The sequence below is a fragment of the Tachyglossus aculeatus genome, chromosome 4, assembly GCF_015852505.1.
Source record: "Tachyglossus aculeatus isolate mTacAcu1 chromosome 4, mTacAcu1.pri, whole genome shotgun sequence".
Taxonomy (NCBI): domain Eukaryota; kingdom Metazoa; phylum Chordata; class Mammalia; order Monotremata; family Tachyglossidae; genus Tachyglossus; species Tachyglossus aculeatus.
In genome coordinates this window covers 94,355,633-94,374,272 of record NC_052069.1, presented here as the reverse complement: position 1 = coordinate 94,374,272, position 18,640 = coordinate 94,355,633, and positions in this window count along the sequence as shown.

Below are 18,640 nucleotides of genomic sequence, written 5' to 3'. Positions count from 1 at the left end.
AAATGTAAAACCAGATGTACCCCCTAAAGATGAACACACTTTGGCTTCAGAAAATGTAGGCACAGTTTGCCCTCCCATATTATAATGCAATAATAAGAAGATGAAAACCGACCAGGAATGAAAAATGCAAGGCAGTGAAAGGGTAAAAACAGGTAGTTATTACTGGTTCCAGCACAGAATGCAGGGGTTCAGGTTGGCTGTCATCAAATTGTCTTTTCTAGAATTTAGCTGGTTGATTTTTCTATAGCTGGGGCTGTTTGATTCCAGTACCACAGGTAAGGTTTTGATAAGAAATAAGAGAGTTGGTTTGGAAGAGTAAGCATTAGCACAATTATATCTGTACGTTTCTGAGAAAGATACTCAGAAAACTAGTCTTCTCTGCAACGTTTGAGTAAACCACTAACTGGTGAGAGAAGGGTGTTCTAATGGGAAGGTCTTAGACCTGGGTTCTAATTCCAGCTCTGTCATTCACTTGCTGTGTGACCTTAGGCAAGTCACTTAACTTCTCTGTGCTTTGGTTTCCTCATTTGTGAAATGGGGTTAAAATTCCTTTTTTTAAATCTCCTTTAGGCTGTGGTGAACCATATGTGGGTTAGGGACTCTGTGTCCAACCTGATTATCTTGTTTCTCCCCTAGTGCTTAGTACAGTGTTTGGCATTAACAAGTGTTGTTATCATTACTATTATTATTATTACTATTAGAGTGCAACCTTGATGAGTTTGATTCTCTCTCCTGAGGAAGGTAGGGCATGGGCTCACTTAACCCCACAACTGTAACAATGCCAGCATAGGTTGGCAAGGCAACTGATGAAATAAAGGAGGATAGGATAAATGCTTGGATTAATGTGGTTGCAGTTTGGATGGAGAGGAAAGGGTGGATTTTAGTGATGTTGTGAAGATGGAACAGGATTTGGTGACAGGTTGAATGTGTGGGATGAATGAGAGAAATGAGTTGAGGATGATGCCAAAGTTATGGACTTGTGAAACAGGGAGGATGGTGGTGCTCTCTATAGTAATGAGAAGGTCAGGGAGAGGACAGGGCTTGGGTGGGAAGATAAGGAGTTCTGTTTTGGACATGTTAGGTTTGAGTTGACAGCAGAAAATCCAAGTAGAGAAGTCCTGAAGGTAGGAGGAAATGTGAGACTTCAGAGAAGGAAAAAGATCAGGGGTGGAGATGTAGCTTTGGTAATCATCTGCAGAGAGACTGTAGTTGAAGCCATAGGGATGAATGAGTTCTCCAAGGGAGTAGGGATAGATGGAGACTAGAAGGGGACCCAGAACTGAGCTCTGTAGGACTCCCACAGTTGGAGGGTGGGAGGCAGAGGAAGAGCCCATGAAAGCCTGAGAATGAGTGGCCAGAGAGATAGGAGGAGCACCCTCCACTCCTCTGCTGCTAACCTCCTCACTGTGCCTCATTCTCCCCTGTCCCCCCATCGACCCCTGGCCCACGTCCTCCCTCTGGCCTGGAATGCCCTCCCTTCGCATATCCACCAAGCTAGCTCTCTTCCTCCCTTCAAAGCCCTACTGAGAGCTCACCTCCTCCAGGAGGCCTTCCCAGACTGAGCCCCCTCTTTCCTCTCCCTCTCCCCCTCCCCCTCCCCATCCCCCCGCCCTACCTCCTTCCCCTCCCCACAGCACCTGTATATATGTTTGTACGGATTTATTATTCTATTTTACTTGTACGTATTTACTATTCTATTCATTTTGTTCATGATGTGCATGTAGCTTTACTTATTAATTCTGATGACTTGACACCTGTCCACATGGTTTGCTCTGTTGTCTGTCTCCCCCCTCTAGACTGTGAGCCCACTGTTGGGTAGGGACTGTCTCTATATGTTGCCAACTTGTACTTACAAAGAGCTTAGTACAGTGCTCTGCACACAGTAAACGCTCAATAAATACAATTGAATGAATGAATGAATGTGTCACCACAGGAAATTTTACAGGACAAAGATGTAAGTAGATTCAAGAAGGGTATAGAAAAAATAATCGGCATGAGATTAAAAAGGAAAAGTTATCGTTGCTGCAAGAGTCTAGAGAAGTTTTCATGTAAATGCATTCATGAACAACTGGTTCATGATAATGATTATTAAAATCAACACTATTGAATAGCTAATGTATGCAAATAACTAAATGATACATTAAAGATGTAAAAGACTCACTGAGGGGAAATGTTTTGAAATCTCAGGAGGGGCTTCTAAAAACCAATAGGTCAGATATGAAGGGAGAGAGATACCACAAAGGTTGATCCAAGTGTCCTGTGGTCACTGTCAGAGATGGAATATACTTGATTGGATGAGGTCTCTGTCCTCAGGAACAGCATTGCTTGTGGTCTGATGGGCAAGAGTGCTTTCATCATCCATTCTTTTGACAGAAATCAATCAATCAGTGGTCTTTATTGAGCACTTATTCTGTGTAGAACAACAGAGTTGGTAGACACATTTCCTGCCCACAGCAAGCTTACAGACTAGGCAGGGAGACAGACATTAATATAAATACATAATAAGGCTAGAATGGGAGACTGACATTAATATATGTATACATAATAAACTATGCATATAATTACAAAAAACTAAAGGCATTTGAAGTTTCAACACTGGTCAGAATCTCAGGATTGAATGAGTTAAAAAAATTTAATCCAAGATATCAGGGTTTCACTATTTCTGTTTCATTAAGTTTAATTATCTTTTCTGGCATTGCATAAGAAATGATTTTTAATTAATTCATATATCTTATCCTTGCCTTTCAAAATGTTCCTTGCTAATGATGTACAGAGATCAGTATGCCCTGAACAAAGATTTGCTCTCTGTAGCTTTCCATTAAGTTTGAGTTTCTTATCATTGAAATTTAGTTTTTGAGGGTCACCTTGGTCTGCTAGAGAAGTAGCTGAAATATTGCAAAAAATCAACTAAATTATTACATACGTAAGAGAATTCAAAGTAAAGCAGTGATGAAGCATATTAAAATATTCAGAACTGCGCCAGATACATCCACAATGTAAAAATGCTTGGCAAATGAGTTAACTCACGGATGTAAATGTTTTCAATGATTGCTCAAGCTGATGGCATTACTTCTTTTGTACTGAACAGCAATAATAACATACATTTATAAACCGTATCATTTTCAAAGAAGCAAATTTAAGCTGGAAGTAATTTTAATGCAAAATGCCTAGTTTCTCAAGGGTAATGGACATATAGATGACAGTTTCAAAGTGTTGCAAAACCCATGAAAAATGTTTGACTTTACTCACTGGTCTCCTGAACATTTTATACTCCAATTTAAATTTTAATTAAAAATTTGATGCAATTGTGATAACCTCATTTGACAATGAGCAAATTGCTACAATCCCTAAACAGTAAGTCATAACTGCAGTATTTGTAAAGCACTTATTATGTGCCCGGCACTGTACTAAGTGCTGGGGTGGATACAAGGAAATCTGTTTGGACACAGTCCCTGTTCCACATGGGGCTCACAGTCTTACTCCCGATTTTACAGATGAGGTGACTGAAGCCCAGGGAAGTGAAGTGATTTGCCCAAGGTCACACAGCAGGCAAGTGACAAAGCTGGGATTAGAACCCAGATCCTTCTGACTCCCAGGTCCATGCTCTATCCACTAGGCCATGCTGCTTCTTGAGTCATATGAACGGTGGCTCCGCTTCTGAGCCTGGGACCTCGGAAACAGGATAATATTTGGACAGAGGCTGGACCGTTTTAAATTTCCAACCACTGCCTTCTCCTGGTTGGTTTTCCCTAAGGCACCTGCCTCCCTCTCTAACCACCCGAAGCCAGTCTTGACAATAGCAATGTACAGTGATCCCTTTAATATAGCTCTGGTCATAAAATATGAATGCTATAATGCATGCTAATACTTCTCATCTCAATTTTAATTGAATACATCTTTTCCATATTAATAAAACATCACAGCGGGTAAATATGAGAGAGAACAATATGGCACCAGATGCTTCTACTTAGATTTAGAGGGTTTGCTTCTCAGATAGAAGACTGCCATAAAAACAAATAGTTACATTCATAAAACCCAGCTCTAAAAGTGTTTAGTTTGGTGAAGCAATAAGTTCAAGTCCTGCCTGTTTTGGGGATGGTCCAAAAATCAGTGTACTCAAGAAAAAAAGAGGCCTACATTTGGAACTAAATAAAATTCAATTGTAATCTTTGCTAGGGTTGGTGAACTGTAAAAGAAAACAATTATTTAAAACTAAACTGATAGTTAAGCCTCAAAAACTTGAATGTGGCGAGATGTTTAGCTGAAAATTCCACATAATTCAATCAATTCCTCCCCTATAAATAATAGATTTAATACCCGTTGAAGATGTTTCAGCTCAGGGACTATTTTTAATCATTTTTCATGTACACATGTGTGTACCTATATTGTAAATGTGTATTAAAATATTGATGTATATATTCATATAGGTAGATTGATTTAGTCCATACTTTTGTTTTCAAAATTAATATGGTTAAAGAGCAATAGAAAAGCAGTGCAGCCTAATGGAAAGACTAGAGGCTTGAGAGTCAGTAGGCATAGGTTTTTATCCTGGATTTGCCACTTGCCTCCTGGGTGATCTTGGGCAAGCTACTTAACTTCTCCATGCCTCAGTTTTCTCACCTGTAAAATGCGGATTCAATATCAGGTGTCTCCTTCGACTGTGAGCTCTAGTCATTCATTCAGTCATATTTATTGAGCACTTACAGTTTGCAGAGCTCTATATGGGGTGGGGACTGTGTCCATCCTGATTATCTTATATCTTCCCCAGCGGTTGGTACAGTACCCGGCACATAGTAAGCACATAACAAATGCCACACATAAACACACATACAAGCACATGCACACAAAAATATGAAAAATCACCAGTGCATGGCTAGCAATCTATTTTCCACTATGTTCATTTAAAGCGTCACGAGTTGCACTGATGTACTTGCTTGTTACTGCTTTTAATACCATATCTTGATATTATGATCTCCCTAAAGCTTTTCCTAAGAGAAAGTGACCCTCTCTTTTGACTGCAGCTATTTTCTCCCCACCATCTACTGATGTTTCACAAGGTTTGGGACGATGCTTCCCCCTGTATTTTCAAACATTTCCCTCTCCCAGGTGGCTCTTGAATTCAACATTGAGCAATTTCTTCAGAATTCTACCATAGTTTCCTACTGTGTCCTGTTCCGAGAGGCTATGCTTTAGTGAGCATTGTCTCAATTCTGGTGCATCTAATCTCGACCTGCCATTTGATGTTGAAAGATATTAATTGATCAATCATTCATTGTATTTACTGTACTAAATTCTTGGGCGGGTACCACACAACAGAAGTAGCAGACATGTTCCCCGCCCAAAATGGATTAGTGATGCTTGTGGTGCTGGTGAAATTGTTCATGAAACTCAATGGGTCCAACTGACCCCAGCCCCAACACTCATGAGGAGGAGAAAGCCAGGAGACCCACTCTGTGGGCCCCTCCTTGAGGAAACTGTAAATTCTTAACTAAACTGATCAGAGAGAAGGGTTGGGAAGGAACTTGGGGGCCAGGTACTTGGAGAAGAGACCCTCAGTCATCTTGGGACAATCAATCATATTTATTGAGCACTTAGTGTGTATGGAGCATTGTACTAAGCATTTGGGAGAGTACAATGAGACACATTCCCTGCCCATAATGAGCTGTGTTCCTTACTGTGCAGAAGCAGTGGGACTTAGTGGATAGAGCCCAGTCCTGGAAGTCAGAAAGTTGTGGGTTCTAATCCCTGCTCTGCCATTTATCAGCTGTCTGACTTTGGGCAAGTCATTTAACTTCTCTGTGCATCAGTTACTTCATCTGTAAAATGAGGACTAAGACTGTGAGCCTCATGTGGAACATCTGATTACCTTGTATCTACCCCAGCACTTACAACAGTGCTTGGCACATAGTAAGCGTGGCCAACTTATACTTCCCAAGTGCTTAGTACAGTGCTCTGCATACAGTAAGTGCTCAATAAATACGATTGAACTAATGAACGAACAAATATTATTATTATTCCAGGAGGCTTTCCCAGACTAAGCCCCGCTTTTCTTCAGCTCCCCCTCTGCTCCGCATTGCCCCGACCAGCTCCCTCTACTCTACCTCCTCTTTCTGCCCCACAGCACTTGTGTATATATGTACATATTTCTTATTCTATTTATTTTTATTAATGATGTGTATATATCTATAATTCTATGTATTTATAATGATACTACTGATGCCTCTTTACTTGTTTTGATGTCTTTCTCCCCATTCTAGACTGTGAGCTTGTTGTGGGCAGGGATTCTCTCTCTCTATTGCTGAATTGTACTTCCCAAGCTCTTAGTAGGGTGCTCTGCACATAATATGTGCTCAGTAAATACAGTTGAATGAATGAATGAAGGACACAGGGAGAGATGGTGCTGTGACAATGAATGGACTCAGGGCATAAGGATGGATCAAGAGGATTCTGGATTAAGGTTGGGATTCCCTGGAGATTCAAGGACCAGAGTTAGGACTCTGGAGGAGTGAAGCTCCTGGCCCTGAAGTGGAGGCAGGACACTGAGAGATCCTACCTCTGAAGGACAGGGAGTTGCGATGCCCTGAGAGAAGAGGGTAATGAACCAGAGGAATGAGAGTCCTTGGATGCCTATAAGGAAAACGCTGAGGGCTCTGGGGGGAAAGGTATTAGATCTAGGGAAAGGTGGTTTGAACTGGAATTGTTCCCTTTGGTATCAAATCAATATGTCATTGGATGTTGTTGAGGTCTCTGATTTTGGTGTCTGCCTGTGGTCGGGGCTGAGGAGCTCAGGGAGACACATGACCTGGCAAGCCATGGGGGCAGGAGGGAAGGCTTTCTTTGCAAGCTTTGCAAGCTTCTGGTAACCAGGCCCGGGGGGAGATGAGGTAGGCCAGTCTCCAATAATGCCTTTGGGGAGATGCACAGAGTTCATTCAAAGGGTGGTGGCTACCTTAGGGGTGCAGGGGCCTGGGGAGCGTTTTTTCATTCACTCGTACTTATTGAGCACTTACTGTGTGCAGATCACTGTATTAAGCACTTGGGAGAGTACAATATAACACATTCCCTGCCCATGATGAGCTTACAGCCTAGAGGGGAGGACTAAGCAGAAGCTCTGTAACCCTGGGTTTACAGATTGTGAGCCCCATGTGGGATATTCATTCATTCAGTCATATTTATTGAGCACTTACTGTGTGCAGAGCACTGTACTAGTGCTTGAGTATCTGTGTGTATGCATATATATATATATATATATATAGGTATATACACACACACACACATATATATATATAAATATATTATATATATATAAAAATATTATATATATATATATATACATATATACATATATATAGTGTGTATATGGCTCCACCACTGGTCTGCTGTGTGACCTTGGGCAAGTTGTTTCACTTCTCTATGCCTCAGTTACCTTATCTGTAAAATGGGGATTAAAACTGTGAGCCCCATGTGGGACAACCTGATTACCTTGTATCCACCCCAGCGCTTAGCACAGTGCTTGGCACATAGTAAGCGCTTAACAAATACCATTATCATTATTATTGGGAATGTATAAAACCTGATTAACTTGTATTTACCCCACTGTGGAGCTTGACATATAGTAAATGCTCAACAAATATCACAGCATTACTACTGGAATACCAGGAGGTGTTTAGGATTCAGCAGAGGCTGTCCAGGATCCAGGTTCACCTAAAGTGACACCAGGGTCTCTTTAGGTCAAGGTTTAGGAATGAGCACAACTGTAGTAACAAAGTGAAAACTAGTTGCACTCAAATTGGCTGACCCTTGTTTTGTTGTGTTTAGTATCTGCAGCACCTGGTGCTGTTTTCTCTCTTGCCTCCTTGTTTCTCATTGCTTTTGCTGCTTTTGCTCAGAGATGCACTCCTTCCTTGATGGCTGTATGTCATGGAGGTTTGTCTTGGGCAACTGACTCTCAGTTTTCAGGTGCAATATGCCTTTGCCTAAGGCTTTAAATTTGACCCTGAGGCATAAGGTAATATTGATGCAGATTAAAATAAAAGAATGAAGAAAAAACCTAAATTATATTCACCAAACCTAAAAAGAACTTTCTTTTTAGGAATGAAACTAATAGTGGAAAAAAAGATTAACTACAAACATCAGACATGAAAATGCTGAGTAAATTCTACTGTCCAATGAAATATCTAAAGATGCAATTGCAACTGTGGACCTGGTGACCGGTGATGACCCTAAAACTGGTCAACTGAGTGCTGATCTAGAATAGAAGCAGTGTGGCCTAGTAGGTAGAGCATGGCCCTGGGAGTCAGAAGGACCTGGGTTCTAATCTTGGCTAAGACGCTTGTCTGCTGTGTGACCTTGGGCAAATTGCTTCACTTCTCTGTGCCTCAGTTCCCTTATCTGCAAAGTGGGAATTAAGACCGTGAGTGCCATGTGGGACAGGTATTGCATCCAACCTGCTAACCTTTTATCTACCCTGATATTTAGAACAGTGCTTGGCACATAATAAGTGCTTAACAAAAACCATCATTATTATATGGGGCTCTCCCAGCAGCATGCTAAAATTAATCTCAAGGACTACGATGTGTGCTATGTGCACATATGATTTAAATAAATAATGAAATCCCTCCAACAGAGACATGATGAAAGGGCTTTTGTTGTTCATGAAGAAAAATAAGACACATTTACACCTCAGATATTAGCAGATGAACCAGATTCTAGAGCAAGCTAGCAAGATGCACTACTCTACAGTTATTAGCTTTTCAGTGGCTGGCTCTGGGCTTTTAGAAATGGAGCCCTCTTGAAATATCAGATCTAATGTTTCTGAAACTGAATCATGTCAGTCTCAGGAAGTTATTTATACTTGATCTAGACTCTGTGACAATTAGATGATAAATAATGGGCTTTCTCAGACAGATTTTATCACTGTTTTCTGAGTTTATAAAGAAGGGCTGACATGTTCTGTTTTGACTAACAGGCCCATCTGATATAGGGCAAGGTAGACCACAGATTTGAAAATATTCTGTTACTTAAGTACTTAGTAACCTAATTGAATTCATTTTATAGTTACAATCCATAATATGAACCACAAAAATAGCTTAAGACAGTGCACTCCATTTCCTTTTGGGGTTATATTGGGTGGTTTGTTCCAGTGTTCAGTGATGGCAGGTTTAGTGTGGAGAGGAGACCAAGGCTAGATAGAACATTGAATTCAGCCCAGGGGCTGAATTTGGAAAGGTTCCAGGACTTGTAGTGCATCCTGGGAAAGTTATTGTCACTGCAAAGAACGAGCTAGCACGAACCCTCCAAGTTGATTGAGTTGATTGTCAGTAAGTATCCTTTCTGTTTTCCTCTACCCTCTTCTTTTTCCTGTATTATTGCATTGTATTTCGGACTCGATACATACTTTTAACTCATTGCTAAGATATATTCAGAGTTCTGTACCCACTGAACACATGTACAGCATATAAAAATACTTGTCCAATGTTAAAGATGAGGTCAGAGGTCTTGTCTACTAAACTCTTCCACATGCTTAATACAGTGCTATGAGAAACGTAAGTGCTCAATAAATACCACGGATTGAATGATTGAAAAGCATTGAGAAGCGGTGGATCCTAGTGGATGGTGCAGGGGCCAGGGAGTCAGAAGAACCTGGGTTTTAATCCTAGCTCTGCCACTGTCACCCGCTGTCCGGGGACAGATTCGTTCAGTAATCGGCCAGGCGAGAGAGAGAGAGAGAAAGAGGCCGGGGACGGAAAGCCTGAGTTTTATATAAAATTTATTCTGCGAGCTGAATTGAATTATTTAGTTGTTTAGGCACAATGGATTGAGCTTCCCTTTCAGGAGGAGTGTAATCAATTAGCAATATTCGAGCTTCCCTAATGGGAGGAACACAATCATAGGTTAATCGCGCGTGGGTGAGGCTGCTAGCTCTCACCCATGTGCACTTCTCACTTGGGAAGAATCCACTTACTTTCCACATGGGAGGAATTCATTCCATTACCTGTGCATGTGGCAGGCGGCTGGCTCTCGCCATGTGCTCTCCCTACATGGGAGGAATCCACTCATGATTCCCATCAGCAGCGGGGCACCTAGGTCCCACCTACGAGACACTCACCCGTCCCGTGGCCCTTGCCTCAGTGTGTTGGTTCTGGTTGCAGAGCGGGCATTTGGCCTTCTGGGCAGAAAAAGACACATGGGCTGCTGCTGCTGCAGTGGCTGCTCCTCCTGCTGCTGCATGTCTTGGTGTTCTGACCCTGAAGGTCAGAGGCAACAGGTATTTATCGCCTGTGCCCCTCGGCCACTCCAGCTTCCAGCCTCAGTCTATCCAATCTCTGCCCTCCCCCCTCCTCCATACCTAATTTGATTGGCATGGGGGAGAGGGATACCTTCTGTATTCCTGGCTTGGGCTGTCAATCTAGCAGTTTTGGTTGTGGGGGCGGTATCCCACCCTCACTTCTGAGTTCCGCCTGCTGGCTCAGGTGGTCACGAGATAGTATTTGACCTTGAGATGGCTGGTACCCCAGGGTCACCTCGGGACAGCCACCCACCTGCTATATGACTTTGGGCAAGTCACTAAGCTTCTCTGTGCCTGTTACCTCATCTGTAAAATGGGGATTAAACTGTGGGACATGGACTGTGTCCACCTTAATTAACTTGTATATACCCCAGTGCTTAGTGTCTGGCATATAGCAAGTGCTCAACAAATACCATTAAAAAATGGCATTACTCATGTGGCGATCCTATCCATGTATGCAGGTGTTCACTCAATAGTCAATGTTCATTGACTACCTGCTCTTCTAGAAACATTTTTGTTACCATTGCAGTCTAGAAGAGACTATTTTCCTTTTCTTTAACTGGAAAAATATTTAATTAGCTTCTTCCTACAAAACATATCTTGTCATGAGGAAAGGTACAGATCATTTACTAATATTGCTTGCATAATATATTTTAATATAATATACATAAGTAGGGCTTTTAACAGAGTTCATTTGTTTCTTAATAATCTTCCAGCATCTTTAAAATTCCTTTATTCATATGGTTAATACATATGCCTTGGAAGAAATAAGCTAAATAGAAGATTGATGGCAAGGTATCTTTTCAACTTGAAAAATCATTATCTCATATTCTAGTTCAATCATTTCTGTTTTGTACAGTTTGACTACATGTTCACTTTGCCTTCAATCGAAAAGGCTTTCTGAGAGCATGGTTTATATTTACTCCTTTTAGCAAACTGGAAATATTAACAAAATTGATTACTCACAAAGAAGGAGTAAGTACATTGAGGCAAAAATGGAGCAAAATAACATGATGAGGATGATGGAGTCTTCCATCTGAAATAGATGAGCCTCAATCTGGAACCTTCAGGACTGAGACTCCTAATGAAGGAATTAATTATGGTGACAGTGTGATCTGGTGATTCTCTCTGCCCTGCCAGTCATATTTCCATGGGAGCATAGGGTGATACGACACTCACCCAGCAAAATGCCAAATGGCCACCTTTACAACACACATGTAATTTCCAACAGACCTATTTGAGTTACAAGTTTTGTTTTTGCAACCAAAGAAGAACCATGTGTTTGTGATGGCAATCAATATTTACTGTTACAACCACTATTATTTTGATTCTAACAACTTTCAAGTATTCACTGAGGAGGGATTCACTGCCTCAGCTGATACAGATTTTGTCATAAATATCAAAATAGCTACGTAAAAAGATAGCATAATTAGACATGCTGGACATCTGTTTCAGATTTTTTCCTTAAGTCTACAAGAGCTTTTATGGCCTGTCTTCATCACACAGGAGATGGCAACCTGCAGGCTTTAATATTTAAAGTAAATGGGGAGTACTATTTCTTCTATGTGGAGAGTTTTTCCCTGTCTGTGTAAGTGAAATATATCTACACCTTGTCTGAAGTGTCAACAAAGATTGTTAACAAGCCACTTTCAGTTGCAAACTTTCATTTGTAAAGATGCCTTTTTCTGAAATAAATTTCTAAGCAAAAGGACTACCAAACCATTCATGGCTAAATGTTTCTAAGCTGTGATCCTAGTAGTTTTGAAGTGGTCTAAGCTTCTCTTCTGTAGAGTATGCTTTACAGTAACAATGTGGAAGCTGCTTTAGAGTATGGTTCCTGAGTAAAGTTAACAGATCCTTGTGCCGAAGGTTAAAGTAACCGAGCTCCCAAGCAAATAGAAACATAGTCGTTTGATAAAGTCATTCATGATATTCATTCAATTATCCAGCTTAACTTGTGATTTAGAAGGAGCAGAAGAACAAAAAGGAGAGAGCTGAAAATTAAGGGACAGTGGATGAAGTTTCTGCTCAGCCGTACTATGGAATCAACAGTTCGAGAAGTATGCCTTAGCCGAGAATAATTTCCAACCTTTGCCACAAAGATATTTATTGTGGGCTACTTGAGCAGCTCTCCCAGGACAGATGGATAGAGACAATCCCTACCCAACAACGGGCTCACAGTCTAGAAGGGGGAGACAGACAACAAAACAATAACATCAATAACATCAAAATAGATAAATAGAATTATAGACATATACACATCAATAATAAAATAGAATAATAAATATGTACAAATATACATAAGTGCTGTGGGGCAGAGAAGGGGGTAGAGCAGAGGGAGGGAGTAGGGGACAATGGGGAGGGGAGGAGGAGCAGAGGAAAAAGGGGGCTCAGTCTGGGAAGGCCTCCTGGAGGAGGTGAGCTCTCAGTAGGGCTTTGAAGGGGGAAGAGAGTTAGTGTGGTGGATGTGAGGAGGGAGGGCATTCCAGGCCAGAGGTAGAACATGGGCCAGGAGTCAACGGTGGGCCAGGCGAGAACGTGGCCCAGTGAGGAGGTTAGCGGCCAAGGAGCAGAGTGTGCAGGCTGTGCTGTCTCCCACCCCCAGATGGACCTTACGGGGGTCCGCGTCCTCCTGGAGATTGGCAGTGAGTTTAAGACCAGAATGGGCTCAGCCTGCAGGACATCGTAGAAGAGGGAGGCCGCTGCCATGGCGAGGGCCCCGCACCACCAAGAATTGCTGCTGTTTTAGGGAAATAGTGACTGATGATTTCAATATTTTCAACAAAGTATGTGGCCAGGTCATTAAGGCTAAGAGATGAGGGAGGCAGGGGGACAAGAGGTTTAAGGAGTGACTTAAATGTCTGAAACAGTTGGTGAGGGCAATGGGTATGGGAATCAATAAGGTTAGAGAAATAATGTTGCTGGCCAGAGTAGTAAGGAATGATGATGTTCTGGTAGACAAGATTAGGCCGATAGATGGATTTCTGCTAGCAGCACTCTGCCATTTTTGCACAGGAGCCAAAGAAGCAGGCTGCAGAGGTAAACCATCAGAGTTGGTAGACCCTTTATCTGCCCACAAGAAGCTTACAGTCTAGAGGAGGAGACAATTTACTTGGCATATATGTTACCTATTCAAATGGTATTCTCTTGCACCTATCTAATTCAGGCATCCAGAAATATGGACAAAAATGAATATATATCTGCAGTTGCTGGTGTAATTGAACTGAACATTCATATTTTTTTGCATTATTTCATCAAATTAATTCTACTCAGTTTTGGATTTCAGGTCACCAGGCCAGGTTTGGGGAGCCCATGGATGGGATATACTTAATCTAACCAAAGCAATTGGATGCTTAGCCCTCCAACTAGTAGGGCTGTCATCTCCACCAGTTCCCCCTCTAGAGGAGATTCTACAATCAATCAATCAATGTTTTATGTTGTGTGCTTGCCCTGTGGGGAATTCAATAGGGCTGCTAGACATGTCCTCCTGCCTTCAAGGAGTTTACAATCTATTAGGGAAGATAGACATAAAAATAAATTACAAATAGGGGAGATGGCAATCACTCAATCAATGATATTGATTGAATGATATGGATTGAGTGTTTACTCTGTTCAGGACACTGTTCTAAGCCCTTAGTGTATCAGGTTATGTATTTGTGCTTTGGGGGTGGGGATGGGGTGAGTGTCATGGTGCTTAGGGAGTACAGATCAAAGCACATAGGTGATGCAAAAAGGAAGGAGAGTAGGATGGGAAGATGAGAAATTAGTCGAGGAGGGGTTCCTGGAAGAGGTATAATGTTAGCAGGGCTTTGAAGATGAGGGGAGTGGTGGCCTGTTGGTTTTGAAGTGGGGGAGAGATCCAGGCAGGAGGGAGGATGTGAGTAAGGGGACAGTAGTGACTAAGACAATATTAAGACAGTAAGGGTATTGGTGTTAGAGGAGCAAGGTTTGTGGGCTTCATTGTAGTGAGAGAAATTGATGTTTAAGTGCTTACTATGTGCCAGGCACTATACTCAGTGCTGGGGTAGATACAAGAAAATCAAGTTGGGCACATTCCCTTTCCCATGTGGAGCTCACAGTCTCAATCCCCATTTTATGGATGAGGGAAGTGAGGCACAGAATGAATGAAATGACTTGCCCAAAGTCACACAGTAGACAAATTGTGGAGCATTATTAGAACCCATAACCTGATTTCCAGGCCCATGCTCTATCCACAATGCCATGCTGTTTCAGGAATAGCTGGTATGTCCTTTACTAAGCCATTCCAACATTTAACTACCCTCATTACAGGAAGGAATGTTTTTCTCTAATTTCCATCCCTCAATAGTTTGTATTGCTTTTCTATGTTTTTCTATGTTCTATGCTTTTCACTGGAGAGAAGGAACACTTGCCATCTTCTTTTACCTTCATAACTGGAGCTGCATTCTGTAAGGTATATAGAGAGTTAGGTAGCTATCCTTTGCTTTGATAAGTTACCAGAACAGTACTCATCACACACTGGTAGCTTCAGTATCACTTACTGACTTACCGAAAAGCCAATTCAGTAGCAGTGAGTTAGAGGAATGAATTATATCAACATTGCTTTTCATTTTCCTCAGGCTTCCTGTCTTTATTTTTATGGCCTCTAGCTCTCCAGACCCATGCCCCCAGATACATTTTTTTTTCCTACTAGTGTGGATGATTCAGGATAAAGATAGGGCTCCCTTTGAATTTCAGAAGACAATTGTTCAGTTATCCTTTAACTCAACAGCATACAGGAAATGACTTTAATGCTTATTTTGGGGTTTCCTGTAACAAAGCTGCCTATAGAAATAGCAAATTAGTAGATGAGTATGCAACGTAGCTCATGATGTAGAATGACAAAACTGATCACCACAGAGTCAGTGAGATAGAAAAATGAGTTTTCCTAAAGCTGTTCCAAACCTCACAGATTTCCTGTTTGGCTCTGCCTCTGCCTCTTTAAAATCAATGGCACCATTTGGGAATCTTAGTGAGCGTTGTGTGAAAGGAAACATCGCACATCCTTTTTCTTGGCCCAAAACCTTTAAGCAACCCCTTTTCTCTATTTATGAGTTTCTGCCACTTTCCAGAACTTCCAGAAAGAGATTCCTCAGAAGTTTTCTGAAATTACTTTTTTTTCATGTCTTCTAAAACTCCATCCTTTTTTTGGGAATACTGAGTCTTTCCTGTACTGGTAAAACTAATCTCATGAAAGGTCCTTGCTTTTTTCTCAGATTATCAGCTTTAATTTTTCTATGTGAGACCTTAATATACCAAGTTTTGGGCTTGAAAAACTGAAAATTAGAAAATATCTCCAGCCAAAGAAGGGATGGCTAGTATTTCCTTCTTAGAAATGTGTTTGCTCAATGTTCATGATTCAACTTATGGAACATCATTATCTGTATACTCCTTTTGAGCAAATATTGAGATATCAAGAATTCAATTTATAAGAGGAATCCAGTAGTATATTATAGTTACAGAAAAATTGAAGACCACTTCACCCTTCAATAATAACAATAATAATAATAGCAATAAACACTTTCATTTGTTTTACACTTATTTTCCATAGCTCATTCACATCAATTACTTCACTTTATCTTCAGAGCAGCTGTGAAAGTTAGGGAGAGGCAAGGGGTGTTATTCCTGTTGTACAGATAAATAAACTGATGGCAGAGAGGTTAATTGGTTAGTTCATGGTCATATTAAAAAAGTGCTAAAACTGAACTGGGAATTAGAAACTCTGTCTTAAGATTCCTAGCTGTCTCCATAGACTTGTCTATCTCCAATTCCTCGGGACATTAAGTCACTCACAAGAGAGCTTACGTTATGCTGGAAAAAGGCCTCTGCCTTTGAGAAAACAGAGCCCTTATATTCAAAGCCAGGGTACTCTGCAGAATAGAATCACTAGTTCTCACTCTTAGGTGGTTCCCATTTTATCTCATGAAATTCAGATTTAATGACATGAGCCCCTCGTATCAATCAATCATATTTACTGAGAACTTACTATGTACAGAGCACTGGACCAAGTGCTTGGGAGAGTACAACATAACAGGTGGTAGACAGGTTCCTTGTCCACAGTGAGATTACAGTCTAGAGTGGAAATCAGACATTAATATGAATAAATTACAGATATGTTCATCAAGCATTTAGTCAGTGTTCAAGTGCTTAGTACAGTGCTCTGCATACATTAAGCACTCAATAAATGTGATTGATTGCTGTGGGCCTGAAGAAAAGTGAATAAAGAGTGCAAATCAATCAATCAATTGTATTTATTGAGCACTTACTGTGTGCACAGCACTGTACTAAGCGCTTGGGAAGTACAAGTTGGCAACATATAGAGACGGTCCCTACCCAACAGTGGGCTCACAGTCTAGAAGGGGGAGACAGAGAACAAAACAAAACATATTAACAAAATAAAATAAATAGAATAGATATGTGCAAGTAAAATAAATAGAGTAATAAATATGTACAAACATATATACATATATACAGGTGCTGTGGGGAAGGGAAGTTGGTAAGGCAGTGGGGTGGGGAGGGGGAGAGGAAGGAGGGGGCTCAGTCTGGGAAGGCCTCCTGGAGGAGGTGAGCTCTCAGTAGGGCCTTGAAGGGAGGAAGAGAGCTAGCTTGGCAGATGTTGAGAGGGAGGGCATTCCAGGCCAGGGGGATGACGTGGGCTGGGGGTCGATGGCGGGACAGGTGAGAATGAGGCCTGATGAGAAGGTTAGCGACAGAGGAGCGGAGGGTGCGGACTTGGCTGTAGAAGGAGAGAAGGGAGGTGAGGTAGGAGGGAGCGACGTGATGAAGAGCCTTGAAGCCGAGGATGAGGAGTTTCTGCCTGATTCTGCAAATCCATGTGCAAAGCCCACACATAAGTGAATGGGAGAAGAGGAAATGAGGGCTTAGTCAGGGAAGCTTATTGGAGGAGATGGGCTTTTAATAAGACTCTGAAGCCTGGGGGAATGATCACCTGATGTATATGTAGAGGGAGGATGTTCCAGGCCAGAGTCAGGATGTGGATGAGAGAGAAGAGGTAGATAGATGACATCAAGGTACCATGACTAGGTTTGTAGGTTGGCATTAGAGAAGCAAAGCGTGTGGTCTGGGTTGAAGTAGGAAATCAGAGAGGTAAGGTAGGAGGGGATGAGGTGATTAAGTGCTTTAAAGCCTGTGGTGAAGAGTTTCTTTTTGATGCCGAGGTGGGTGGGCGACCATTGGAGATTCTTGTGGAGTGGGGAAACATGGACTGAATGTTTTGTAGATAAATTATCCAGGAAGCAGAGTGAAGTATGGACTGGAATGAAGAGAGACAGGAGTAACATGGTAGCAGTTTGAATGGAGAGGAAAAGGATTATTTTAGTGAGGTGATGAAGGTTGAATTGACAGGATTTGGTAAGAGATCGAATATGTGGGTTGAATGAGAGAGATGAGTCAAAGGTAACTCCAGAGTCATGGACTTGTGAGACAAGCAGGTTGGTGGTGCTTTCTATAATGATGGAAAGTTACAGGGATGGCAGGGTCTGGGTTGGAATATGAGGAGTTCTCTTTTGGATATGTGGAGTTTGAGCTGTTTGCAGGATATCTACGTAGAGATGTCTTGAAGGCAGGAGGAAATGAGAGACTGCAGAGAAGGTTAGAAGTTTGGGCTGGATAGTAGATTTAAATCACCTGCATAGAGACGGTAGTTGAAGCCAAGGGAGCAAATGAGTTCTCCAAGAGAATGGGTGTAGATGGAGTTAAGATAACCCAGAACCTTCAGAGACTCCCACAGTAATCATCATAATAATAACAATGGTATTCATTAAGCGCTTACTATGTGCAAAGCACTGTTCTAAGTGCTGGGGAGGTTACAAGGTGATCAGGTTGTCCTGCAGGGGGCTCACAGTCTTCACCTCCATTTTGCAGATGAGGGAACTGAAGCCCAGAAAAGTGAAGTGACTTGCCCAAAGTCACACAGCTGACAAGGGAGTGGGAGGCAGAAAAGTAACTTGCGAAAAAGACTGATAGGGTCAGGGAATGTGCCTACCAACTCTGTTATTTTCTTATTTTGCACTCTCCCAAGTTCTTAGTCCAGCGTCTGCACTCAACAAATGCTCAAGAAATATGTGTGTCTGATTGTACCTCAGTTTGTGATATTTGTATTTATTATGTGTCGAACACTGTTCTAAGCACTGGGGGAAGTATAAGTTAATTACTGTTATTGGGTAGGGACCGTCTCTATATGTTTCCACTTTGTACTTCCCAAGAGCTTAGTACTGTGCTCTGCACACAGTAAGTGCTCAATAAATACAATGTAATGAATGAATGAATGAGAGGCCCAAGAGATTGGAGGAGAACCGGGAGAGGACAGTTCAG